The sequence below is a fragment of the Mustela putorius genome, unplaced genomic scaffold, assembly GCF_011764305.1.
Source record: "Mustela putorius furo isolate JIRA1106 unplaced genomic scaffold, ASM1176430v1.1 tig00003834_pilon_pilon_pilon, whole genome shotgun sequence".
NCBI classification, from domain to species: domain Eukaryota; kingdom Metazoa; phylum Chordata; class Mammalia; order Carnivora; family Mustelidae; genus Mustela; species Mustela putorius.
Genome location: NW_025421987.1, coordinates 74,028,489 through 74,056,418, shown reverse-complemented (window position 1 = coordinate 74,056,418; position 27,930 = coordinate 74,028,489). Strand labels below are relative to the sequence as shown.

General features: G+C 42.0%; 1 protein-coding gene across 2 annotated transcripts in view; it reads left to right on the top strand.

The window, feature by feature from the left end:
* Positions 1 to 27,930, top strand: part of PLD1 (phospholipase D1) — a 199,349-nt gene that overhangs the window by 35,804 nt on the left and 135,615 nt on the right. The window contains exon 1 of one of the 2 annotated variants that reach the window (XM_004756580.3): positions 4,376 to 4,534. The exons of the other annotated variant lie outside the window; for it this stretch is intronic. The gene's annotated coding sequence lies outside the window, so the exon portion shown is untranslated. Of the gene's footprint in view, positions 1 to 4,375; positions 4,535 to 27,930 lie in introns of those variants that run through there. 2 annotated transcript variants of the gene reach the window in all.

The following is a 27,930-nucleotide window of genomic DNA, read 5'->3' as shown; positions in this document are numbered from 1 at the left end:
GTACTGATGCATGGAAATGATACTTTGAGTTGTCTGCAATAACTGTGATGTGATATGAAGGCACCTTTGATTTCTACTGTGATGAGTCACAGGTCTGGCTACTTTTACTGTGGATCATTGCCTACGTTTATAATGGAAGGGAACGCTCAAGTTCAGCTGGAGGTTAGTAAAAATTAAAACGAACAATTTTCCCATCTCCATCCTGAATTCTGTCCAAGGTCTTCAGAAACCCCTTGCCTTAAAACCTCACCCTTGGGGTGTCTGGGTGGCTCACTTGGGTGAGCTTCCGACTCTTGACTTTAGCTGAGGTCACAATTTTAGGGTTCTGGGCTCCAGCACTGTGTAGGACTCCGTGCAAGGAGCCTGCTTCAGGATTTTCTCTCCTTTTACCCCTCTTCCCCACTTGCTCACACACTCTCTCTAAAATATATAATAAGTCTTTAAAAAAAAATCCAAATCTTCTCCCTTTACTCTTAATGCCCCGTGCTTTCCGGGGCAGACTCATTTGTGCCCTGCTGCTGCCCTCCAGCCGCAGTCCTCCATCCTTTCTGTGCAGTGTCTGCTAGTTGGGTCCCTTCTGTGCAGGCCAGGAGCTGGAGCTCCAGACCTCTCTCCTGCACATCCACCCTGGCTGGCCCGCGGGACCTCCAGCTCCGCCTCCAAAGTCTGGGTCCTGGGCTTGGCTCCGCAATGCCTCTTCCTCCCGCCAGCCTGCTCCTCCTTCTGGTTTCCCAGCTCTGCGGATGGCCTCAACAAACTGTGTGGCTCAGGCCCTGAACCTAGCTTCCTCAAGAGAGCTAGCGAGCACCCCTGCTGCCGGCATTAGGGCCCCGGCCTCCTTGGTAACACTTGGGAAAGTGTAAGCTTGTACATTTGAAAGCACTGGTCTGCCCCTTCCTGTACCTGAACCATCTTCTTAATTTCTACTCACTCTACAAGGCCTGGCTCCTTACTTATCTTTCCAACGTGCATATCTGGATACCCTCCAGTTAAAACTCTCCGGATGCCTCTTTGCCTCTGTGAGACCCACATCAGAGCACCCCTGCTGCCCTTGCAGCGTTTTCTTCTGCTCCCTGTGGTCCCTCCAGTGGCCGCATGGTTCCCCATTTCCCTCTCTGCCTTGGAAGACTATGTGGGTGCCCTCTGCTGGGGATTGCTTGCCTGCCATGAAGCCTCCCGGTCTCAGTTGTGTGGCTTCTTGGGTCCAGAGCCTTTCCCACTCTGCACCATCGTGAGGACTGTCAGTGGAACAGTTCTCTCCCGTCTGCTCCTCCCTTGCATCTGCCCAGAATCTGGCAGGATTTCCCAAGTGGTGTGCACTCAGGAGGGCGGAATTAATAAAGTACATGGTTAGGAGCATTTACATCAGAGCTAAACTGCTTGGGTTCTCATCCCAGTTTTACCACTCACGGTTTGGCAAGGTACTTACCCTTTAGGGTCCTAAGTTTTCTCATCTATAAAACTGGTATAAGAAAACAGTGGTGAGATTTAAATGATTTACTACTTGTGAAGAAGTTTAGAACCTTGCCCACCACTTAAGGTCTTGTAGTAAAAGCTTGAATAGTAGCTGCTAGTATTATTAGTTTTAGTTTCAGTAGTGTGGCTTGGGCTTATTTAAAAATCACATCTTAAAATAAATAAATAAATAAATAAATAAAATAAAAATCACATCTTACTCCACTTTTATCTTTTTCTAACATTTATTACTCCCGTGTAATTCGAAACTCAGAATTTAACTATTCTTTATCTCCATTGAGGTTGATATTATACATGGATTGTTTGCAGAAATAACTTCTTTCCGTTATGGATAATCCTTTATTTTTTTAATTTAATTTTATTTTTTCAGCATTCCAAGATTCATTGTTTATGCACCACACCCAGTGCTCCATGCAGTCCGTGCCCTCCTTAATACCCACCACCAGACTTACCCATCCCCCGAACCCCCTTCCCTCTAGGAGACTATGCTGACTTATATGAAATAGATCAAGCAGAAGGAAATACATTTTTTTTTAAAGATTTTATTTATTTGTTTGACAGACAGAGACCACAAGTAGGCAGAGAGGCAGGTGGGGGTGGGGGTGGGTGGGTAGCAGGCTCCCTGCTGAGCAGAGAGCCTGATGATGATTAGGGGCTCCATCCCAGGACCCTGAGATCATGACCTGAGCTGAAGGTGGAGGCTTTAACCCACTGAGCCACCAGGTGCCCCAGAAGGAAATACTTTTGATGAAAGACAGGAACAGTCTTAGGGATACAGCCTTTTAACAGAGTGATGGACACTGCCCCACCAGTACTTATCTGGTTAGGTTGGGGTTTATCCACATTTTTTCCATTTCAGAGATGATGTTGACCTCACAGGCATTTTTATCACAGCTTTTTGGGTAAAGGAAAGATGAATATTACTTATCAGAGAATTTTTCCAGGAATGTAAATCATTATATATGTTTATAGACCAGATCCACATGAAAGAGATGGTTTTCAGAGTAATAATAATAATAATAATTATTATTATTATTATTTGCGTGTTTTCATATTCTCAAGAAATATTCTGCTCTCGTGGGGGGTGGAAAACTTTCCATGACCTTTACCACACATTGTGTGTGACATTAATGTACTCACAATGGATCCTTTTCTGCTTTTTTGTTTTTCTTCCAGCTTCAGAGTTGTATTTCCCCTGAGGTTTAACTGTTCCAGCGTTTTCTTGGTCTTGCCACCAGGTGGGGTTCTGGCTCTTTTTAAAGGCGTCAGCCTCTTCTCTCATTTTCTCACTGAGGTGACTGTCTTGACCCTGTCATTCTAAAGTGACCCCATGAGAAACTGTTGAATCTTGTCCTGGGAGTGGGTGGGGGAGGCAAGTGGGGGCATGTGTGAGATCTCAGGGAGTCTCCAGGTTTTTCCTGCCTGATCTTCTTGTGCTTATATGCCAATGGCTTAAGTTTCACAGGTTTTGAGTAACTTGATTTTATCGGCAATACATGTAAATCTTGTTTGGCAGCCAGTGAATCGAGTTTTCCTTGAAAGTTTGGTCTGATCTTTTGGCGTAGAAGAAACAACAGAGTTAGGTAATCTTGAGCATTTTGTTAAATAGATCTTCTTTAAACAGAGTGGAAATCATGGAAGTAAGCCATGACAATTAAAACTGTCCTTGGAATTAAAAACTAGGAGCAGACTGTATATATGGTACTGTGAACACGTTCCGTTAAAAAGCAGAGCATGGATTTTCATTATTTCTTGAGCAATGTGCTGGAACATTATGAACTGTTTTAAGATTTAAATGCCTTCAAGAAATTATCAAATGCATATTTCTAGAATGAGAAAAAAAATTCAAATTTCTTAATTTGAAACCATGGAGAAACCTATTCAGTTCCATTTTAAACTATTAAAAAAAATACTATAATACTGCCAAAAAGTCTTTTTTTCCCTAAAGATATCCAAAGTATAGATGGTGAAACTGAATTATGAGTGGCTTTTAGATTTACAGACACTAAATCCAAATCATAAGTTAGAACAATCCAGTCCTCGGGTGGTAGCTACACTTGTGGGGAACATAGCATAATGCATAGAAATATTGAATCACTATGGTATACACGTCTAACTAATGTAACATTGTGTGTTAACTACACTCAAATTAAAAAAAAAAAGTTAGAAGGTTCTTTTTTTTTTTTTTTTTTTTTTAAGATTTATTTATTTATTTATTTGACAGAGGGATAGAGAGAGCCAGGGAGCACAAGTGGAAAAGGGAGCCACAAGCTCCCCACTGAATAGGGAGCCTGATGATGCCAGGTTTGGTCCCCGTACCCTGGAATCATGACCTGAGCTGAAGGCAGATGCTTAACCGACTGAGCCACCCAGCGTTCCTAGAAGGTTCTTTAAAATATTCCTTTTGAACTTAAGTAGATTTGAACTTTAGAATAATTAATGAGATTTTAGGCTTAATTAATGCTACCCCCCACCTGAAAACAGTATGTGACTTGGATTCTCTCAGAAATAGTAACTTCATATGTCCCTCTTATGTAAAATGAAATCATAGTACTTATCACCACCACTTAACCACTTAGGCAAGATTGTAAAATTCATTTTGTGGCTCTAATGGCGACGGGCAGGGAGTGGGGGGGGGCAGCGAGACTGTATTCCTCCTATTTAAAATGAATGACTCGCTTTAATACAGTATCGAAAGAGGGAGAAGGGAGTGAGTGTTGCCTTACGGTTTTCTTAGGCAGCAAGTTCAAAAATGAAGCCTGAAGCCTTTGCTCAATTGTGTTATGTGGGTTTTCATTCTCACAGCAGCCCAGTGTCTTTTTAACATGTGGGGAGTGGTTTCAAGTTCATTACTAAAGCTTATAGGCTGAAGTGCTTTGTGGGCTTGGCTATAACTTAAGTTGCCAAGTTGGGAACAAACTGCTTTCCGTGTGTTTGTGGATTCCCTGGGTAGCCTGCTTCCTCCCCTCTGGGCTATCAGCTGCTTTGGAGATTAGTTTCATAGTAAAGATTCTTTGTGTAGAGCAGTATGAAGCGACTACTTTCCCAGGGGCACCAGGTTAGTAAATAACATTTTGAACTTTCTGCTGCATGTGTTTGATTTTCTGTCTGTCCTCCCCAGCGATATGACAGTCAGCACAGCATTTGTGCCGTTGCTGTGTTCTTTTAGAAAATAATGTGAGTTGGTTGCTCCTGGGGAGGTTTGGAGGTTAGGATTCTCCTTATAATATATGCATTGTTTAGCAATATTAAAGGCACATGCAAGCTAGGATGAAATGGCATGTGTATGTTGGATTAGTAGTTTGTACTTGTTTGTAAGCATTTTCAGTTCCTTTTTCTGAATTCCTTTCTTTGGGTACCCTCCCACCCCGTTAAATCTTCTCCTTGTAACTGTGATTTTATACCTGGTTGATTGTAGGTTTCTTGAACCCTAGGCAGCTGTGTGCTGCCTTCCAGCCCACAGCCGTGGTGCCTCACAGCCTTGTGATTGCCCGATGCAGTTTTCCCTTGGGCCTACTTCTCATAGTTAAAATGAACCGAGTATCACTGTAATTTTCTCTTTGGAAAGTCTGGCGTTTTTCTAGAATGCCTCATAAACTACACGAGTAACTGTCGATGTGGGCAGAGTATACAGGTGGGTCCGGCTGGACTGAGTCCCTTCTTTATTTGTCCCTGTTTTCATTCTTATGTAATTCCTCGGAATCCGAGATTACTTCTGGAGTAAATCCCACTGACGATGGAGTGTGCCCTGTAAGACACTGAAGTATTGCTAATAGTATAACAAAATGAAATTCAGTGAATAGCAGTAAGTGCTGAGAGCGTATCTTTTTAGTTTCATTAAAGACCTAGAGAGCAGTTTCACCTTTGTTATTGTCACCAAAACCAACCCGCGTGAAATTGTTCTGCAAGAGTAGTTAAAGTGGGTGACTTTTGAAAGTTTGGAACACTCTACGGGATAGTCTGTTTTCACGTTAAGTATGCCTTATTTCGAGGTAATGTACTTGTATTTCTAAAGAATGCAAGTGCGCTTCTGTTACTGCTGCTTTATTCTGCCCCTTTATTCCCCCACTGGGAAAGACCGTGTCTTAAGAAAGGATCTGTTCTTGCATGTTCCTCCCTGTCTAAAAAAATACAATTGAGGGGAAAGAAAGACAAAAAGGAACTTTCAAAAAATCTTTGAGGACCGCAGTTCCTTAAGGATCACAGTTTCTCTATCTGCTGAAACTGTAAAGTTACAGCCGCATGTCATTTCAGAGTTACAAAATTGATTGTTCTTTATACCCTGAGAGACAATAGTCCAGTTAAGTTATTGCCCCTGCCTCTGTAGATCTTTTTTTTTTTTTTAACAACAAATCCAGTAGGTAATTTTAGCTTAAAAAAAAAAAAAGAAAGAAAGAAAGAAAAGGAGAAAGAAAAAAAGCAAAGACTGCTATAACTTAATATATGTTCTCACTGTGTATTTGCACCATTATACTATTAATATTAAATGTGCTTAATTTCAAACTTGAAGACGATTGTCAAAGTGATTATAGCTGTCCCATGATTTTAAAGAACAGTGTGGTTTTTTAAAAAACATTTTATTTATTTATTTGATAGGTAGAGATCACAAGTAGGCAGAGAGGCAGGCAGAGAGAGAGGTGGAAGCTGACCCCTTGCTGAGCAGAGAGCCAGATGCAGGGCCAATCCCAAGGCCCTGAGATCATTACCTGAGTGGAAGGCAGAGGCTTTAACCCACTGAGCCCCGCAGGCACAAACTTAACAAAGAACAATGTTAAGAATATTTTGCTCATTAATTATTTTCCTTAATTGGCACAGATAAGAGTCTGAAAAAGCTCACATAAAACTCATTTTTGTCTGGGAGATCTGTTTCTGTGTTCCCAAGGGCTTCCCAGCCTTGTAACGAGAGAGAACCAATCAATACTACTGAGTAGAAGCACAAATAAAGAAATGTGACAAGTATATAAAAGAGGGAAAACTCCCTAAAAAGCCAGATTTTAGGGTCTTCCCAAAGAATATTCATTTAAAATAATTTCCTGCAAACATGGGGAAGAAAAAAAAAGACCGTACAGTAGGGTGCTCAGAAATGGTAATTTGAGGATGAAGTGTCTAAGCAGATCTTCCCGACTCTAGGTCAGGACCACCTGCTGTCATTCTTGTTCTCCGTCTTGCTGGGCTGGTTTAGTTTTGTTATGCCTCTGCCTTTTGCCTGAAATCAAGTAGAGGCGGGTATTTTTCTTGTTGCATACCATGTAATGTTAAGTGAAACTTTGAGCAGATCACTTGTGACCAAGCCTGCCTTCTTGCTGGTATTCGGAGTAGTCTTGGTGTTTCCTAAATGTTACGAATCTAGCTGGTGACGCAGAAGCACGTGATCCTTATTTTCTTTGACAAACACTGAGAGTTTCAAGGCTGGAGGCAAATCTTTAGACACATGGTGTTTGTATGAATTGGCCCCCGCCCCAAGCATGGGAGCACTGACTGACTGTGGAAGGTAGGCACTCAGAGGAAAGAAATGAGTATGTAGGAGGAAAGGTGATCTTAGAAGAAACGCTTTCTGACTGCTGAACCTCGATAAATCCGTTCATGTCCCTGGTGGCTCGCATTATACCCTCTGGTCTGGATCTTCACGGTGCCCGTTTGGGGAGGTTTTGGCTCCTGGTCTGCAGTTTCAGGCTTTGTGGGATTTTCAGAAAGGCTCCAGGGAGCAGGACCACCACTGCCTTTTTCACACCTAACCCCTGGAATCAGGGTTCTTTTTTTTTTTGATCTTATTTATTTATTTGTCAGAGAGTGTATTCGTGAGCAGGGGGAGCAGCAGGCAGAGGGAGAAGCAGGCTCCTCGCTGGGCAGGGAGCCCGATGCGGGACTCGATCCCAGCACCCCGGGATCATGACCTGAGCAGAAGGCTGACCCCTAACTGACTGAGCCACCAAGGCGTCCTGTAACCCCTGGGCCCTTGCTTAGCCCCGCTCACTGAAGGAACTGGTGCACAGGAATCTTGTGCTGGTGTATCAGAAAGTGTATGGGGGTGTGGGTGGGGGGAGGGATTGTGGTCCCCCCGACCTGAGACACTCACTGTTTCATGGTGACAGTAAATACTAACTTCCCAGACAGATTGCAAAGCCTGAGGACAGACGACTCCTGAGGCTGATCTGACCACAGACCTTTCCAGTTCCCCCTTTAATTCTGAAACACTCGACCTAAGCTTTACATTCCGGCATTTCTGGTGGGAGAGGGTGGTAATGATAGTCCTAGCTGGAGTAGAAGAGCCGGTGCTGGGAATAATAATAATAATAGAACAACAACAACTGCTAATGCGGAAACCATTTCCCAAGGGCAGTCCCTGTCCTAAGCCTCTTAGGTGTTCCTCACAACAACCCTAAGAGGCCAGTTGTCTTTCTCCTCATTTTATGGTGAAGGAAACTGCCCTGGGGAAGGTTATGCCCTTTATCCCAAGTCGAAGCAGGTAACAGCAGTAACTGTGTTGTGTCTCAGAGGAATGCTCTAGTGGGGGGAAAAATTAGTATAAGAAGTGGATGTTCTTGGGAAATATCACCCAATGTTTCTTTCTTTTCTTTCTTTGAAGATATTTATTTATTTGACCGAGAGAGACACAGCAAGAGAGGGAACATAAGCAGGGAGCGCCCCATCCAATATTTCTTATTAATGAGAAACAGCCATATAAACACTGACATCTGTGTTGCTTGTCATACTCCAGGGTGTTTCTGTTGACCTACTGTCAGCAGGACATGTCCTTTGTGTTCTTTTTCTGTGGGTGGGAGGTGAGCTTGTTCCCTGCTTTCTCACCTGTTCTGCTTATGACCAGTGGCAAGGGGCAGATTTTGCCCAGTGTCACTGAATGAATGGTGGAATGGTGACCGGTCCACCTGGAGTGTAAACCCACAGCACTGAAAACTGTGTTGTAACTTTGTACTTAAGCTAACCTTGGAGTTCTGAGACTTTAAAAAGCTAAAATAATAAAACCACTAAGGCTTGGATCTTCAGATTGTTTCACTTTGATTTGGCCTGTATGAGGAGTGTCCTCTGTATTCCTGCCCACTAGGATTTCCTGCTGGTAATCAAAGCTCTGGTTATTTTGTTAGTCCTGAAGGCTTTCTGAGGCTTAGTGGAAAGAAGTCTTCTTCTCAGAGAAGACTGTGAGAAGTGTATTTCCTTTAAAAATGTAAATGTGCATTTGAAAATGTTGGACAGATAACTTAGTCTAGTTTTGCTAAAACTTAAACATGTGACAGATAAGTTTGGAATCTTTGACAATGTTTAAAAACATAGCTCATAGATTAAGGAACTAAGTTTAAAGAGAAGGAAAGGAAAGAAAAGAAATCAAATGTTCCCTCTCTTTCTGTGTCTCTGTCAAAAAAAATCTTAAAAAAAATACATATATATATATACCTATTTGTGTTATGCTTAGGGAGAGCAGAAATTGTGGTCACCTTAAGGATGAGGGGTTTAGGGATTATTTGAAAGTGGGAATTTCTGGTAGTTTATATTTTCTTTTCTCTATATATTTTTCCACATATTAATATTTTAAAACATGATTATATTTGGAAAAAAAAAAAACTATCGTAGAGAGAAAAAAATGAGAACAAGATGTACCAAAGTTTAATTGTAGGTTAACGTCACCCACAATCTATTTAAGGTGGTCACTTTAAGAATGATTTTAATTTTCCTCACATAGTTTGCAAACCTAAGGTTCCTTTTAAGAAGAAATTATCATTTTTATAATGAAAATTAAAATAGATTGGGAGAAACAGCTAGATTTGAGGTGAGATCAATTTTTGTAAAGGCCAGGATAATTTCACTTTGGAGAACAATTGTTTTTGCTATGTTTATACATTGTTATAGGAAGTTGCCCTTTGATTTTATGTGTCAGGTTTAAAATTTTAGTCAATAGATTAGCCAATCCAGTGTTAAGGTAGATAGTTTATTTCATAAGGGATGTGGGAGGGAGCTCACTTAAACACTTGAAACATGAGTCTAGGAAAGACACTCTCAATGGATTTCCAGTGTGTCTCATTGACACTTTGCTTGTTGTAAAAGCAGCTGATGCTGTTTAGAAAGGGACGAGTCCTATAGTGAGATGATCCTTATTAGAAATGATTCAACTGGAATAACAAAGATGGAAATGAGTCTTAGAGGAGTTGACTTCATTGTTCCCCCTCCTCATTTTATAGCTGAAGAATGATTGAGTCCCCAAGGCCACAAGGTTCTAGTTGACTCAGAGTCTTTTGGGACTTTTGAGGTCTTTTGATGCCCCAGTTGCTGTTATTTCCTATATTTCATTCTGTACACTTAAAAGCATTTTAGTAATGATGAATGAATTATATTTCCATTCTTTCTGGCTTGGTAAGAGTCAAAAGCTAATACCAGTCACTACTTACCTAATGGCATTTGAGTAATGAATGCCGACTACTGCTTCCAAAGAAAACTCACCGGCCTCACAGGCATGGTCTTTATTCTCATCATCAAAACATCTGGTTTTCATGTTTATTCTGGAAGACAGCAGCCACGTGGAGTGACTAGAGATCACTTGATACTGAACCCTGGAAACTGTTTTCTAACAGCTTTATTATATCGTATAACTTACATATCACAAAATTAACCCCTTAGAAGTGTACAATCCAGTGGTTTTTAGTGTATTTACAGAGGTGTAACCATCACTGTAATGTAATTTTCGAACCTTTTCATCACTCCAAAAAGAAGGCTTGTACTCACTCTTTTGCCCCCATTTTTCCTCCTCTAGCCCAAGGTAACCATATGTTTCTCTAGATTTGCCTACTCAGGACACTTATGTGAGAAAGCTGGGAATTTTAATTTGATGCTCAAGGATGACTTAAGTAAACATGACCTGGTCGCTCTAAGGGCCCTTTTTTAAATCAGTAGTGTCTTGAACTATGATATTGAGGCAAAATGAACTCAATGTGTCACCTGTTTATTTGATTAAGTGACTCATTTGTGTTTTCTGGAGTTCCTATATTTAAGATCTGTGTTGAAATATTCGGTATTCAAATTTTATAAACTATATGGGAGTACCTATCCATTAGTATGAGATTGTTGCAGACTGTGTTGCAAAATTGTTAGAATAGATAACTGCTTACTAATTGGGACCTTGAACGAATCACTAGACTTTGCTAAGACTTAATTTTTTTTTAATCTATAAAACGAGGACTGAAATGTAAGTACTTACCTTGTAGGATTCTTGTGAGAATGGAATGAAATAATATATATAAAAGGCCTGCTGTAGAACTTGATGCTTCATAGGGGTTAAGTGAACATTAGCTACTGTTGTTCCTAGTGTCATTTATAATTAACTATAGAATGTTATTTTACTTTGTTTTCCAATGACTTTATTTGTGCCCTCTTAAGGATTTGAGTAGGCTTTGCAAGAGGATTTGCCTACTATTAAACACACACACAGGAATAAGACAAAACCAGGGATGATCAAGTTAGTAGAAAGATAATATCAGAAGAAGATGTAATAACAGTAGTTACAATAGCTGAGATTTAGGTAGCGGGTTTTGAGCGGAGGGAGTAACATCAGATCAGAAGTGGGCAGAGACCATTGGAGAGAGCTCCTGCTGGAGGAACCTTTCAATGGTTTCCAGTCCACCTTCCTATGCCATGCAGAGCACCTTGCCATAGATGCCAGCTTGGTGTGGTGTTGGAACTCACAATGTCAAGGTGAGCACACCATCTCACAATGTGTATAGCAACTTTTAAGCACTCCTATGAGTTAAGCTAGAATTAGAGCCCAAGTGGACCCCAAAACTGTATAATTATTGTGTAAACATGCCTACTTAAGGCAACCACTTTCTTTGTTAATAATTCTTTTTTAGAATGCTCTTAGATGTTATAAACCAAACTGTGCACTCTCGTAGGTTCCCCTCCCCCCAATTTTCATATTTTCTACACAGAGAAGCAGGCATCTAATCAGTCCCTCCGATATCCGAAGACAATTATCATTCTCTTGCTCAAACCTGTGGTTTTTTTTTATTGTTATATAGTTATTAGATTATATAGTTCCTTGGATTATATATTTTTTATTGTTCCTTAGATTATATATATATATGTGTGTGTATATATATATATGCTGCAACTTTTCCTTTTTCCTGGAATGCGTTCTGTTCAAGTATGCAGAGTGAACTCTGAAGCAGTCTTCAAAGTCCTCTACAATGTGCCTTTCCAGTAGTAACCTTCCTGGGCCCCAGACTGAGCACGTCCTCCTCTAGGCTCCCACTACACTTCTCTTCACACTCTGCAAATCAGCTCTTACAAGTCTGTCTCTACCCCTGCACTGTGAACCCCTGTCAGAGAGCTATTGACCTTTGTGCTCCTAAACTCCGTCCCTGCACTGGACATGGGGTAACGCCTTGATACAGTGGCAGAGAGAAATTTGATCTTACATCCTTGTGGATTGCTAACTGTATCTGATTTTACAGAGCTATTGGTTATAAATGTATTTGGACGAAAGATGTGCAGATAGATTTTGATTAACTGAAGGCTGAGGTAGAAAACTAAAAAGCTGTAGCCCGTGGCTTTCCTTGGACCAAAAGTAGCATCATTTTGGGAAGCCGACTGGAGGTTGGTTTCTGTTGATTACTGCGCCATTCATTTGGTTGGCTACTGTGCCATTCATTTTCACTTGGTGAAATTATCCACTGATTGCCTGATACAAGTGAGGTGCTTCCTTGTGTATTGGACAAAGCTGATACCCATACCTTTGCTCAGGAAGATTTAGATAAAATGATAATGACGTTGACAATGTGATTGAGTCACAAAGTTCACAGGAAGTTTCATGCCAGTATTCAAGTAAATGCTGATAAGAAGATACAGTCCAAAGTCATAATTCTGTTTTAATTTGAGATTGTAACACTTTTTCACAGAGTAGGGAGTTTTTCCTTTAAGCATGGAAAGAGAGTTAACTTAAGAGAAGATATGTAACTGTGGCAATAAGGGAGTTGGTCTGCGTCTGGAAGAAAGAATGCAGATCTCACCCAGGTTTGCTGTAATTCAAAAAACTGGTGTGTGTCTTAAATGAATTCATTAGGCCCTAGCTGGGACAGTTTACCTATAACAGGTGCAGGGCTGGTGGGACCCAGTCTCAGGAGCCGTGGAATGCCTTCTTTGAGAGCTAGACTTCTTACTTCTCTGTGTGGACCGTGGAGCTCTGCCTCTTGCCATTTGAGTTTGAATATACCAGTCCTCTCTCTTCAGACTGAGTCCCCACCTCCTGTGGACGTTCTTCATTAGAAGAACACGAGATAGAACTGTTATTAACCAGTCATCCCAGTGCATCTGCCTTCTCCATTGACTTTTTGGCCATATTTGTACTAGCTTTTCCCTAGGAAAAGAGCCCGCATGGGTGGCAGCCTAGGGTGCCACTGCTGCTCTGAGTGGGCCCCAGACATCTGACCTAGGTCTGGAGGAAGAAGACCGAGGCAGAGAATTCTAGAGTTGAAGTGGACACAAAGTGCAGCCATGAGACCAAGAAGAAGACTTTTCTAGAGCGTACTGATGCGGTGCCAGTGAGGCACTGATGGCCTACTTCAGTTTTAGGAAGCTTTCTGCTTCCCAGGGCCCTTTCTGTCCTAGGGAGCCCTTAGAAGGTTCTTCTGTATGTTGATGTGACATGGGCCTCTAGAGATACCCATCCTTGTATTTCAGCTCCATCCACTGGATCCACAGAAGAAACATCTACTTGTTCGAGAGGATTCTCATTTTTTTCAGCCTAAAAACCTCTGATTCTTTCAACCATTTCTCCTTTTTTTATCTTTAAAGATTTATTTATTTATTTATTTATTTGGTGCACAGTGAGAGAGGGAACACAAGCATGGGGAGTGGGAGAAAGAGAAGCAGTCTCCCTACTGAGCAGGGAGCCCGATGTGGGGCTCAATCCCAGGACACTGGGATGGTGACCTGAGCCAAAGGCAGACGCTTAACGACTGAGCCACCCAGGCACCCTTGACCCTTTCTCCTAATACCATGTTTTGCAGACTCTTTTCTAGCCTGGTCTCTGTTCTCTTTGAGTGGCCATGGTTTGTCCTTGTTGTGCTGAGGTCCTCAGATTGAACGAGGCACACCAACTGTAGACTTGAGTGGCAGGCTGGGATTATCGGCTGCTTTCCTGGATACTGCTCTTCTGTTAATGTATCCTAAGAATGCATCAGATCATAAAAATACCAATATTAACATGTGCCATTTTTTTGGTACAGTTGTTATATTTCAAGACAATGTGCCAAAGAGACTTAAATAGGTTATGGCACTTAATCTTCACAATGCTAAGGTCAGGATTATTGTTGTATTTCCTTGATTTGAAGATACTGCTCATGGCAAGATACATCATCAGTTACATTTCAGCTTTTCAGGGGAAAGAGAGGAAAGAAAATACCATCACACTGAATGTGATATAAAATGCTCTAGTCAGTGCCCCCAGGTGGCTCATCGGTTAAATGTCTGACTTTGGCTCAGGGTTCTGGGATCGAGCCCCGAGTCGGGCACTCTGCTTGTCCCTCTGCAACCTCCCCTGGCCCATGGTCTCTCTGTTTCTCTTTCCAATAAATCAATAAAAAATCTCTCTCCCAAGGAGCTCAAGGTGAAGTTGGCTCCTCTCCAATTCCCAGGGCTTTCTCACAAAACAGCTGTCAGTCCAGGCAACCCCAGCCTGAACTTGTCAGTATGTTTCAACCTAAATGCAGATGTCTGCATTTTTCCTTAGCAGTGAATAACTTACTGTATGTTCTTGTCCTCCTACTTTAGAGTATCGTTACCAGATCAGAGCATATCCATGGTTTTTGTGTCTATAGAGACACATTACTTAGGTATGCTTCAAAGTGATGTGTTCCTTAATAATGCTATCAGTAATGCGGTTGGTTTAGCACAATTGTTAGAATTTTAAAATACAATCCATTGCTGGTCTCACTGGGACTGGGAATTTGGATCTGTTGTGGGAAACTCCTGCATTTGATTGTCTCCAGGTTCCCTGAAACACCCATCCTAGGCTGACTCAGGCCTGTGAGCTGCCTTGTCAGTTGCTCCCTTGTGGTTAATATGTGCCTCCCTGTTTCTGTGGCCTCTGGACTTGACTCTGAGTCAGAATCCCTGGGGGACACGCTGCCCCCAAACTTTGCTTCCCACTTTCCCTCTGACTTTGAGCATGCTCACGTCTTTCCTTTTCTTTTGCTATAAAATCCTGGGTTGGTTGGTGTAGTTCATAGAAAATCCCTGAATCCAGAGGATCATCATGACGGTAAGAGAAGGAGTGGGTTGGCAATTCAAAAAGCAGTTTTTTTTATAGATCCATTGTGGTTGAAGGAGGAATGTCTTGCAAACTTTCTAGGAGATATCTGAATGATTAATTAGCAAAAAGTCCTTTCTAGTTGTTCGTTCTTTCTATTTTTTTAAACGATTTTATTTATTTATTTGACAGAGATCACTAGTAGGCAGAGAGGCAGGCAGAGAGAGAGGGGGAAGCAGGCTTCCTGCTGTGCAGAGAGCCCAATGCGGGACTCGATCCCAGGACCCTGAGATCATGACCTGAGCCGAAGGCAGAGGCTTAACCCACAGAGCCACCCCTGTGTCCCTCTAGTTGTTCATTCTTTCTAGATGAACACAGGAAATAGAGTGTCTAGAATGTATAAGTGAAGGTTTTAAGGAAAAGCACCTGCCTACGAGATTTGAAATGACAAAAAGGATAGAAAGGAGAAAGAATTTCTATCTATACACAGTGTAGTGTCTTAGCTCCTGGAATTATAGACTTGAGACTAGGAAACAGACACGATATTTTTTTATTTTAAAAATGGGAATTAAGGGCGCCTGGGTGGCTCAGTGGGTTAAGCCACTGCCTTCGGCTCAGGTCATGATCTCAGGGTCCTGGGATCAAGTCCCTCATCGGGCTCTCTGCTCAGCAGGGAGCTTGCTTCCCTTCCTCTCTCTCTCTGCCTGCCTCTCTGCCTACTTGTGATCTCTCTCTGTCAGATAATAAATAAATAAATCTTAAAAAAAAATAAAAATGGGAATTAAAAAACCAAATATACATCTACCTTCTATGAAGGCCACCTTTAGTTATAGTTATGTCTGTGGAGTATTTGGCTTTCATAACTTGGTTTAAACAGGTAAGAAACTTTGAGTAAAAATTAACTCCAACAGATGCTTCTTTAGATTTTGACTCTGAGCCCAGCATAACTCCTGTGTCTTGCAAAAGGACCGTTACTGTCCTGCACTTCTTGGCTAAAAATGTAAGCTGCTTGGTGTCTACAAATGTAGTTGTGCCTACAAGAAAACTGTGTACCATATTGGAATAACTCGTTTAAGTCAAGTATAACTCAGACATAAGTTGACGTCAGTGTTATGTTTAAAAAAATGTGTCAAAGCTGCGTTGATAAGAAGTGACCCCTGGATTGTGTAGGAAGGTAGTTTTACAGATACTGAGTTTCATCAGTCCACAGCACAGTCCTACTCTTTGCCACAATACGCCTTATCACTGATGAGTGGTTCAGGGTTTGCTGAAGACTTCATGTATTTTTATTTGCTACATGCTAGAGACCTGTAGAGATGCAGGTTAGGAAATTTTAGAAAGGAGTGGGACTACAGGTACACCTTTATAGGTTCAGCTCTTGCCTCTATTAGCAGTTTCCTGGGGATCCTTCAAGGTCCTCTGCAGTATCCGTGTGCCACTATCCAAGTGAACTGAGGTCCTGATACAGCCATGACAAGTTGCTTTTGTTCTCAGGAATAGAACCCTTCTGTCATATTTTCCTTCTCAGACCTCCCTTCTTCCTGTCATTAAAGTAATAGATCACTTTGGAGTAGTCTAAACCAGTGTCTTTCAAACTGTGGTCCATTTGAATCTCCTGGGATCTTGTTAAAATGCCAATTCTGAGGGGTGCCTGGGTGGCTCAGTCAGTTAAGCCGCTGCCTTTTTGTTCAGGTCATGATCCCAGGTCCTGGGATGGAGCCCCGCCTTGGGCTTCCTGCTTGATGGGGTGTTTACTTCTCCCTCTCAATCTCCCTCTGTGCTCTCTCCCCCACCCCGGGCCCCCCTCCAAATATAGAAATAAAATGTTTTAAAAAATGCAAATTCTGTGTCTGGGGTATGGCAAAGATTCTGCATTTCCAACCATCTTCAGGGAGGTGCCCTTGCTTCCTGTCCATGGACCACACTTTGAATAACAGAAATGCCAGGGTTTTCACTGTCAGTGCTCCCAGGGAGATAGCGGGTGGGAAAGGCTGGGTGATAAAATAAACATTACATGGAGGAGACGCAGATGTTCATTGATGACTGTGATTACTTTGATGGGTGCCCAGCTGAGTTCAGAGAGGCAACAGTGCACATTATGAAGAAGCTTGGGACCTGGGCAGCCTAGGTGGCTCAGTCCACTAAATGTCTGCCTTCGGCTCAGGTCATGATCTCAGGGTCCTGGATCAAGCCCCTCCTTGGGCTTCTTGCTTAGTGGGGAGCCTGCTTCTCCCTCTCCCTGCTGCTCTCCCTGCTTGTGCTCATCCTTTCCCTCTCTCTCTCTATGACAAATAAGTAAATAAAATCTTAAAAAAAAAAAATAATAAAGCAGCTTGGGACCTGCAGCCCTCCCTCTGCCCTCCAACACTTGAATCACATGAGCAGATCACTGATTTCTCTAAACCTTAGTTTCTGAATTCGTGACAGGCACATATCTGAAAACCTATGTGTAACATTATCATGATGATTAAATGATAAAATGTATAGACGTGCTTAGGAAGTGCTTGCTATTAGTGGTTATTAGTAGTAATAATTCAGAAAGCATTTATTGAACATTTCTTGCATGCCTGGCATGTCCAGATAGGTATGTAAAGAGTAAAAGGCAACTCTTTAATTTCATTTGGGATTGAATTGGGATTTAATTATTTGGGATTCCCTGGAGATGAGATTAGATCTAAAATTTTTGGCTCCAGGCCCAGTGCCCTTCCTGCTTAATTCTTTGTGCTTATGGCTATTTCTTTTTCTTTTCTTTCTTTTTTGTTAAGATTTTATTAGACAGAAAGCATTGACACGGAGAGAGAGAGAGAGAGATCACAAGTAGGCACAGTGGCAGGGAGAGCAGTCTGCCTACCGAGCAGAGAACCTGATGCAGGACTTGATCCCAGGACCCTGGGATCATGACCTGAGTTGAAGGCAGATGGTTAACCAACTGAGCCACCCAGATGTCCCTCCCTCATTGGCTATTTTTCATGATGTGTAGCTACGTTAAAGCAAACCTGGTTTCAGACTACTTTGATTAAGTGGAACCCATACACTGAATCTCAGTGGTTTCAACATGTTCTAATTTTTAAAACCAAAAGTAAGTTACGTTTGGTTTCCTTGGGTTTGCACGAGTCATCTGTGAGGACAGAAGTTGAAGGATCGGCTTTTGCTTTGTTTTTTACCCGCTGAATTATTTTGCTTGGTGGGTAGGGAAGGAGTGGCATCAGTTTCTATTCTGGTGGATCAAATTCTGAGCATACATCTGCCCTCCATTTTGGTATCTACCTTTTAAAGTGATTTCAAAAGGTCTTTGCATGACCTAACTTGTTTTCCTAATACAGACTAAAAAAAATACACACCCTGCCTCTTTTTCAACGAGCCAACAATCCAGCACAATTCCATGTGTGCCTTTGGGGATCTGGGTATTTCCACTTTTCACTATCACTACTACATTTCTTAGGAGAGGAAAGATCACTGACTCAGAATTTATCTTTTCTTTAGTTGTTTTTTTAGTAACCTGGGAGTGCATGCTTTTTCTGAGCTTACAATAGTTTGTGTGTATGTGTGTGGTACATACTCTTGTGATTTTTTGAAAAAGGTACTGGTTTGGCAGAAACTTTCAATGTGACTGTTGTGTTTGTGAAAACATGATCATCTCACTGAGCAGTTCCCAGATAGCGGAAACAATAGAATCTGAGCAATGTTCTTCATAGGTGCAGACAGATTGCTTTCTTTAAGTATTTGGACGATGGCTTTTTCCTTTGTGTCTTTGCGCTTATAAATAGCAGTTGGTCTGTTTTTGTTGTAAGAAATGTAGAAGTGGTTTTGCACTGGCTTTTCCTCTGTAGGATCAAGGAAAATTACCTGCTCTCCCGCTGAGTGTTGATACGTGTTGATCGATTTTTACAACTCTTTATGATTTTGTGTCTTTTTTTTTCCATTTCCATGTCTTTTCAGATTTTTTTTTAATCAACAGTTTCATTGGGTTATAATTCACAAACCATAAAATTCACCCACTTGAACTGTAGAGTTCAAAGTTTTTCATATATTCAGAGTCATCTTTGCAGATTTTTGCCATAGGTTTTTCTTTCCTCTTTCTACAATGGAGCCCAAACCCCTTCATATTACCATTCCTTTAATGAATCTTCATACTACTTACAGTTTGGGACATACAAAGGGGCCATAACAATGAGTTTGTGGAAGCGACGAACTGAAGGCTCTTCCTGATCACATTGCGGCTTTTAATTAACTCTGTATTAGTGCCATTTTAATGATGAATCATCATCTGTCAACTATGTGTTTATTAAGCCTGGCATGTTACTCATTACTCCTCTGTCCTTCCTTCCTGCAAACCTCACCTTCCACACACATCCAGTTTGGCTTGCTTATTTGAAATATTGCATTGATTTTATAGTGTGACCAAACCAAACTCGGATGGTCCCAGGAAGGCATCACTCCCCATGGCAGAAGCTTGTCTGGAAGCCGTTGTTTTCTGCAGTGACTTCATAAGCAGAGCAGAACCAGTTTTCTGTTCAGCTCAGTATTTTATTATTTGTGGAAGAACACCATTGTTTAGCTGGCTAATAAAAAAGTAATCAATTGAAATTGATGTTACTTTTCCTATAAAATTCTGTTTGGGGGCAGCCCAAGCTTAGTATCATTGAATGCCTTTTAGCTCTAGGCCTCCAGCGTCTAGGGAATGGGAGGTGGTGGGTAGCGACTTTGAGATTAAATCTAAATGCCTTAATCACCTGCTTTGACCCAATACCAGCTACACTGTACCTTTTTAAAAACTTCCTCAACCTGCCATGATTATGGATGTAAAATATCATGGTTATATTGAAGAGGTACATAGAATTTGGTGGGACTTTTTAATTGATTGGGAATAGAGAATTAGGGAAAGATAATTGCTGAGGATGAGTTCCAGGATTCAGTTTATGCAGCCGTAGATGATGTTTCCAGTTCATTCAGGAAAGAAATATAGGACTAGGAAATGTTTTGGTATTTGGAAGATGATGAATTCTAATTTGAGCATAATAAGTTCACCCAATGGGAAAGTTCACAGGCAGAGAGACCTATAGATCTGAAGCTTAGGAGAAAGAGTAGGCTGGAAACAGCTCTCGAGAGCCTCGTAGACACTGGCCACCGGGAATGCAGAGATTGGTTTCTGCCTTCAGGAAGCTCCCCGTCTTCCAGAAGAGGCAGAGGCATGTATTCCATGGAAAGGAGTGTACTCAATGGTGTTGTCACTAGGAAGCCATTGAAACCCCCAACAAAAGGAAACCTCAGCACGTATTGTAACCCTTAGAATGAATGGGATCACCCTGAGAGGTGGGGAGAGTGGGGAGAAAAGGATCTTAGGACCCTGAAAAATATTAGCATGTAAATACTGAGCAGAAGAACAGCTTTCAAAGAACATTCCATCTCAGTGGCTGGAGAAGGAGGAGGACCACTGGAAAGATGTGGGAGCATGAAAGCCGAGAGAAAGTAGGGAGTCAAGAAGAATGGAGGTAAGGATTACGCAACAGAAAGTTAAATGAAAACAAGAATGGGGAGGTGTCCTTTGGATTGCACAATATGCAGGTGGTTATGAACTTTGGTGAATGCTGGCAGGGTGTTGAGGTGGAAGCCAGGTACAGTAGGTTGAAGAATGAGGGAGGAGTGATGAGATACAAAGGAGCAAGTAGATGACTTTTTAAAGCTGTTTTCCTTGAAACAGGGGTGAGAGAGAGATAGCAGGAGAGAGTCAGCTGAGGTTGGAGTCCGTGCAGTTGAATGCTTTTTCTGCACCTGTGTTTAGACCTTGGGGGAAGAGGTCAAGAAGGTAGAGAGTTGGGTTGGCCCAGGTTTTGGTTTTCCCACAGTTTTCTGACTGTGGCAGAAGGACAGTGGGACCCGAAAGGAGAGGTTTTCAGCAATAGGGGAGTTAGAGTCATGGACGTGGTGCTGTCAGCTGGATGAACAGGGGTCGTGAGGCCCGGCATGCGCTGAGGGAACGGGAATGGCTTGTCGGAGATGCGGTTGTTGCTGGGTGTCAAAGGTGTTCCTGGAGACAAGTCGTCTTTGCTGCTGTTTGACCAAAAAGAAGTGACGGCCACCTGGTTTTAACAATGAATGAGTCACAGGGCAGATCTGTGGCCATTTCATCGTGAGCCCTAAATTTGGGAAGCTTTGCAGGTTTGGGGAAGATAGGATGCCACTCATCATGGATGTTCATCCATCCCACCGAGGGAAGATGGAAATGATATCTCTATTGCTCTGGCCTTATTTCTTTTTCTAGATTTATTTGTTTTGTTAAGATTATACAAAATCCATTTATTTCCCTTCTGTTAAGTAGTTTGGTTAGGCACGAGGCATGTAGAAAAAATTTCCAGATATCAGGCTTGATAAGGAGAGTATATTTATAGAGTATTGTGCACCTCTGAATATGAAGACATTAGCTTCTAGGGAATGGACAAAGCAAGGAATATGAAGTTCAGGAGTCATGATTTGAACCTCAGAGCTACTACTTACACAGTATGACCCTCATCAGACCTCATAATCATTTTGACTCATTGCTTTTTCAGCTGCAAAGAGGGTAAGAAATAATAGTTTGCTTGTAGAACGAGGAAAATCAAGTAAGATGTATTTGTGAAAAATGCTTTGTAATCTGGAAAGCATTATGCACATGTTCTCTGTTTTGCTCATATTGTGAGTTGTTCTAAGTCTTATTCATATTTATTCCTCAGTTGGTCTATAGTTACTCAGAGTCTAGAACACATGAGGAACTGGGAATCTAGAGATTACCTCTCTCCTCAGGCAACTGAGAATCTTTTAGAGGAGACAGAGGCTAAGTGGAAAAAAAGTCTTCTCACTGGACTCCCCTAAATGCTGTAGAAGCACTGAGGAGAGGCCTCTGAAACAGACTGGGAGGTCATGGGAGGCTTCCTGGAGGAGGTGGCCCCTGTGATAAGCCTGAATGTAAAGAGTTAATCAGGCCAAGAAGGAAGTTGGAGGAAGGCAAGGCTGTAGAGGGAGCAGCCTTTTGGGAGGCTGAGAAGTTGGAGAGCATGGGGAGTGTTTGGCTCAGTCCAGCTGAGCAGGGAAAACACAATACCTTCCAAAGCTTGACTATGAAGTCACAGCATAAGAGATATGAGAAGTAGAAGGGAACAGATGTGTAAATGAAGTGCTTCAGGATGTTTTCAGTGATGGTAGGAAGAAATCTGAGGGCAGCAAGGTTGATAAGGCACTTGATGAATGGAAAAAAGAGTTCAAAAGCAGTATGGGCAGGAGATAGGTTCCGGGAAGAGGGGCCGGGAAGAGGGGCCTGCTTCTGGGGTTGATGGGAAGGAGGTAAATACAGAGGAAGGTGAGGCGTCATGAGAGGGTGCCTTCCCTCGAGTCCCTCTTTTCACAATAAAGTAGAATACAGGAGGTCATTTTGTGTTCCCGCAGCCCAACGCATCATGGTTGCCCAGTGCACAGCTGCTGAGGGAATGACCACGGTCCCCAGCCGCTTGAGAAGCCGCAGAGGCAGCGCAGCGCGACTGGAGGGCGCGAAGGTTCGCGGGTCTGCGTGGTCCTCGCTGCCTCTGTCCCCTGCACTGCAGTTTGGCCGCGCATCCTTCTGTTGGCCATTTCTTGTTAGCCTTGATGCAACCCATGTGCCTTTGATGGCTCAGGGATGTCGCAGAGTCAGGTGTCACTAGAAAATTCTGTTCCTTAACGAGAAGCAGGGGAGTGGCGGTTCCTTGAGCAATCCCAAACTCGTTCTTTTCCTGCGAGGCTGGCAGCGCGTCCACACCTCCCGAGCAGAATCTGGCCGCAGCTGAGACCAAAGCGGTTTATCCTGCCTGTCGGGTCATTCTTCTTACACGTTTTGGACACAGTCAAAGCTGTTCTGTGGGAACATGCTGGCCCAGAAACAGACTGATGTGCGCATGCGCGGAACACAAGCGACCCAAGTTCTAGACTCGCCTCTGCTTCCTCTGTGTGCCCCCAGGGCTTTTGCCTTCTCGTGCATGGGAGGAGGTTGGACAAAATGATGGCAAGATCATCACGTGTGCTAGATGGCACCCACCGAGTTTTCTATCCATTGGTTTCGTCTGTCCCGAGGTTGTAGCCTCAGTTCTTACTTAGGGGCTGCTACCAAATACGCGTGCTACAGGTTTATTGAATAGACTTGTATCAGCTCTTCTTTTTATACACATACACACACACACCTGCATGCAAAGCAAAATAGTACCCATTGATAGTGTAATTTACTTGTTCATTCAGTCCATTTCTTCTCAACAAGTGCTAAAGGTATAAGGCAGATCACAATTGCTATCTTTCAGAGATGGTAAGGAGTGTGAAGCCCCTAAAGTGGGAGGTCAGAAGAAGTCAGGCTTTGCAGAGGCTCAGAGGAGACCGTGGCTATGCTCCCAGAACGATGCTGGCCATGGGGTTGTGACTAGGGAGTCCAGACACACGAGTTCAAGACATGGTCATTCAAGGTCTCCAAGGAGCTCCCAGCTCAGGAAGAATGAACGCGACACAAACAGACAACTTCGCTTTAGCAAAAAATGTTTGACTTTGTATGATGGTGACCAAAGGAATGACAGATGCACTGAGTTTTCTACTTCCCATGGTTTGCTTGGCATTTAGGAAACATGTCTGTTAGGGGGTTTTATTTCGTCACTTCTCTTGGCTAGAGCGGCCATGTTTGATGATTGATATACCTTTCCCATTAACAATACTCATAGTTGGCAATTACAGTTCTACAATCGATGATGTATTGGGTTCTTGCTTTGTGTCAGGTGCTGGGTTAAGTACTTTCTTAGATCCTTAAGATTCATCTCATTTTATAGATGACAGAACTGACGCTTGGAGAGGCCCAGAGTAATATAAGTAAAGTGAGAGGTTACTGGTTACAAGACCTCTAAGTGGCAGAGCCAAGATTAAGGGCCTCTGCTCGTAAGCTGGTGGGCCCAAGTTCTGTACACTGGTTGCAGATAAGCCAAAGGAGTGAGTGAGTATAGACTATGGAATCTTAAGGGAGATGGGGATTTTGTGAGCCAGTAAACCTGGTGGATTCAAAGTTTTCATCCCATTTTTAATTTTAATCGACTAGTAGTTGTTGTTGTTTTTAGTTTGTTTATCTAACTTGGAAAAATCTTGATTGATTACTGTGCTCATCTGTGGGAATGACCGAGCTTCCCGTTCCCAAGAGTTGACAATATCACAGACGACATGAGGCCTGCCCCCAGACCTCTGAGTTACAAGTGCCACCAGAAACGTAGAAACCAGATGATGCAAAGCTTAGTCCAGAGAAAGGCTATCTCTGCCTTCAGGGGATGGGTTGGGGAGAGCCTGGAAAGTTTCAGTAAGAGGGAATGTGGAAGGTCTCAGCAGGCAGAGAATTGGAGGAGGAGGGGTGTTTAGAGTGACAGGGGAATGCACAGGTTGGGGGAATGACCAGGGCCCAGTGTACAGGCTAGTACATAGCTATAAATCAAACACCCATGTAACTAGTAACTCAGATCAAGAGAAGGAACTGTGCCAGCCACTTCAGAAGCCGACCCCAGTGCCAGTCCCCTGACCCACAAAGTAATCACTCTTTTTGTGTTTCTTCATAGTTTTATCACGTGAGTGTGCATCCCCAGATGCTAGGGTTTAATTTTGCTTGTTTTATGATTTTCTTATTTGATATGTATTTTGTACCAGTTTTAATCTACAGATTCTCTTGCATCCTTTTCTTTTCCTTGTAATTTTTCTTGAATAAAACCCCAGCCTGTTTGACCTGTAGAGTTGCCTGTGGGCTGGGTTTTGCAACTGTATCCTCATGGTATAGTTCAACATTTTCCTCTGTATTATTAGCTTCTGTGCATTGGTAGTTGACTCTAGAGGTCTGATCAGACTGAGGCTCGATCCCCAGGAACCAACTGACCAGACAGTAGCAAATTAGTAGAACCTAAGTAGAAGGTTGGGCTATAAAGGCATTTTGCATACAAATCAGAAATCCAAATGCGATAATCGTGATCTTGGGCTATGGTCCAGCTGTGTGTGTGTATGTGTGTGTGTGTAGGGGGCTGGGAGATGGGGAGGCCCACACTGTAGGTTTCTGAGCTAAAGAAGAGCGTCTTCACAGCTGTCTTTTCCAGCCACATATCTACATGCAAGTGACGGCATTGGTGACGATGTTAAAAGGGGGAACTAAAGACAGTCTGGAATCTTGTAATAATGTGCAGGTGGTTGGTTGTCGTTTTCTGTAGTATGTGATATAAGGCTCCTAACAATTTCCTACAAATCCTTCTTAAGTGAAACTCTGTAATAGGGAATGGTAATTCTTAGTATAAATACTTCTGTGAATAGTATACAAGTATTATAAGAATCAGTCTAGGGGGAAACATGAGTCTTAAAGAAGTATAAAAAGAACAAATCTAAGTAAGAAGAAGAAATCTAAGAAGGTTGTCTATTGAAAGAGATTTGTACTTAAGGAAATCTGAAAATAGTCACTTTTTCCAGATGGCTTTTGAAAACTGCTACTGTGAGTAGAATTTGTTTATTTTTATTTTTTAAAATTTTATGTATTTAAGTAATCTCTATACCCAGCATAGGGCTGGAACCCACAACTCTGAGATCAAAAGTCACATGCTTTTCTGCCTGAGCCAGCCCCTACCATGAGGAGAATTTAAATATGACAGTGGCTATTGCTGCAGAGGGGAGGGGTGGGGGATGGGGTGACCGGGTGGCGGGTGTTAAGGAGGGCACGTGTGGTGATGAGCACTGGGTGTTATATGCAGCTGATGAATCGTTGAACACTACATCAGAAACTAATGATGTGCTATATGTTGGCTAACTGAACATAAGTAAAATAAAAAACAGGATAGTGGTCTCACAAATATTATTTCTCTGAGGAAGTTTTTGGTGTCATTATTTACCTTGTTTTGCATTAAAAAGTAAGAAGGCCCATTTATGATAAGAGTTTCTAACATGTGCATGGCACTTAGCTTTGGGCCAGATATTATTTTTAGCATTTTGTATGTTAATTAATTTACCTCACAGCAACCCAGTAATGGAGCCATTTTTAGTCAACCCCATTTTTATTGATTGGCAAATGAGGCACAGAGAGGTTAAGTTACTTGCCTAGGATCCTTAGCCAGTAAGTGTGGAACGGACATACAAATGTAGGTAGCCATATCACGCTCGTAGACTACCTCTCAACCAGAATCCGGGTGGTAGCTGGGGCCAGTGGTTTCTCAGGTGTTTCTGTAACAGGGAGGCTACATGTTTTAGTCTGAGGTACGTGTTTTTCTCAATTTCACTAGAGCTCGAGAGTGAGCCCCCCCCCCCAACACACACACTGTAGCCGAACGGCCTGACGTGGGGCCCCTTTCCTCTCTCCCTTGAGCTTGAGGGAGAGCTTTGGTTTGCTCACCTCTGCTGTAGAAGGGGCAGTGATACTCCTCTTGTTGAGTATTCTGAAGATCAGTGACGTCAAGTATAGGAGAATGTGTTAAAAGAAGTAAAATGCTGTGTTGGCTATGTTTTTTTAATGTTGAGCGGTTTTATTCTTTATTATGCAAAAATGCTGCTAAAGTGTGAATATAGAATAAATGAAAAATGTGATATTGAAACATCCTTATAAAGTTAGATAAAGTAATATATTCAGAGCTCTGTATGAGTTTTGCATGCATTATGTATAAGATACAAAATTACTTGCAAATTTTGGGGACTAGAAGACTTCAAAGTTTAAAAAGCAGTTTTCATACCATTTTCCAAGTAAGTTGCAAGTAATTCTTAGTTTTTATACATTTAATTTTCTTTTTTTTTAAATTAACCTGTATTACAGGTTTGTGAATCATCAAGCTTACACAATTCATAGCACTTACCATAGCATGTACCCTCCCCAGTGTCCATCACCCAGCCACCCTATCCCTCCCCCCACACCTGCCAGCAACCCTCAGTTTGTTTCCTGAGATTAGGAGTCTCTTATGGTTTCTCTCTCTCTCTGATTTCATCTTGTTTGATTTTTCCCTCCCTTCTGCTAAGATCCTCTGTCTTGTTTCTCAAATTCCTCATATCAGTGAGATCATATGATAATTGTCTTTCTCTGATTGACTTATTTCACTTAGCATAATACCCTCTAGTTCATCCATGTCGTTGCAAATGGCACGATTTCATGTTTTTGATGGCTGCATAGTATTCTATTGTATATATATACCACATCTTCTTTATCTGTTTATCTGTGGGTGGACATCTGGGCTCTTTCCATAGTTTGGCTATTGTGGATATTGCTGCTATAAACATTGCGGTACACATGTCCCTTCAGATCCCTACATTTTTTTCTTCGGGGTAAATACTCGTAGTGTGATTGCTAGGTCGTATGGTAGCTCTGTTTTCAATGTTTGGAGGAACCTCCATGATGTTTTCCAGAGTGGCTGCACCAGCTTGCATTCCCATCAATAGCGTAGGAAGGTTCCCCTTTCTCTGCATTCTCGCCATATGTTGGTTATAATTTTAATAATGTGTATTATCATTTTTACTTCTATATTTTTGAGGAACTTATGGAATGAGCTTCATTATATTTGAAATACTTGGACTTCTAGAGTAAAGAAAGGGACTTTCTAATTTGAAGTGTTAAATTACCTGGTGATAAGGAGGGGAAATTAAGTGCATATATCAAGGCTTTCTTTTAAAAAAAAATTTAATTGAAGCAATTTTAATAACTCCCCTGAGAAGGCAAAAGCAAATACAGCTTTAGTTTTGGAGACCATTTTTCACTTGCCTGAGCATCACTGCCATTAACAGTGGAAAACACAGCTTTGTGGATCACAGCCATGGATCATCAAGGCTCCACTTGGAAGGTTTATTTGCCTCAAAAAAGACCAGATTTACTTTCAGTTCCACTACTGGCCCATTTAACTTCATCTTTCTAGTGTTGATGTTGAACCAATCCCCAACCAAGGCCAAAATTTGTGCGTGCCAGCTGTTGATTTTAAGGGAAATCAGCTTGAAGTCTGTAAAGACATATGCTTTCCCAAGGGCGAGTGAGGGACAGTGGGAGACAAAGCACTTTGTGGTATTTCATATGTTACCCTGTTAGTGGGTCACCAGTATTGGCTGAATTTAGAAGGAGTAGTGAATCTCATTTTTGTAAAGAATACAAAAATCATCAAGACTAGGTTTAAGGACATGTGTAAAAGTCACTTATATTGGATAGTTTTTAAACTTATTTTAAGTGAAATATTATAAAA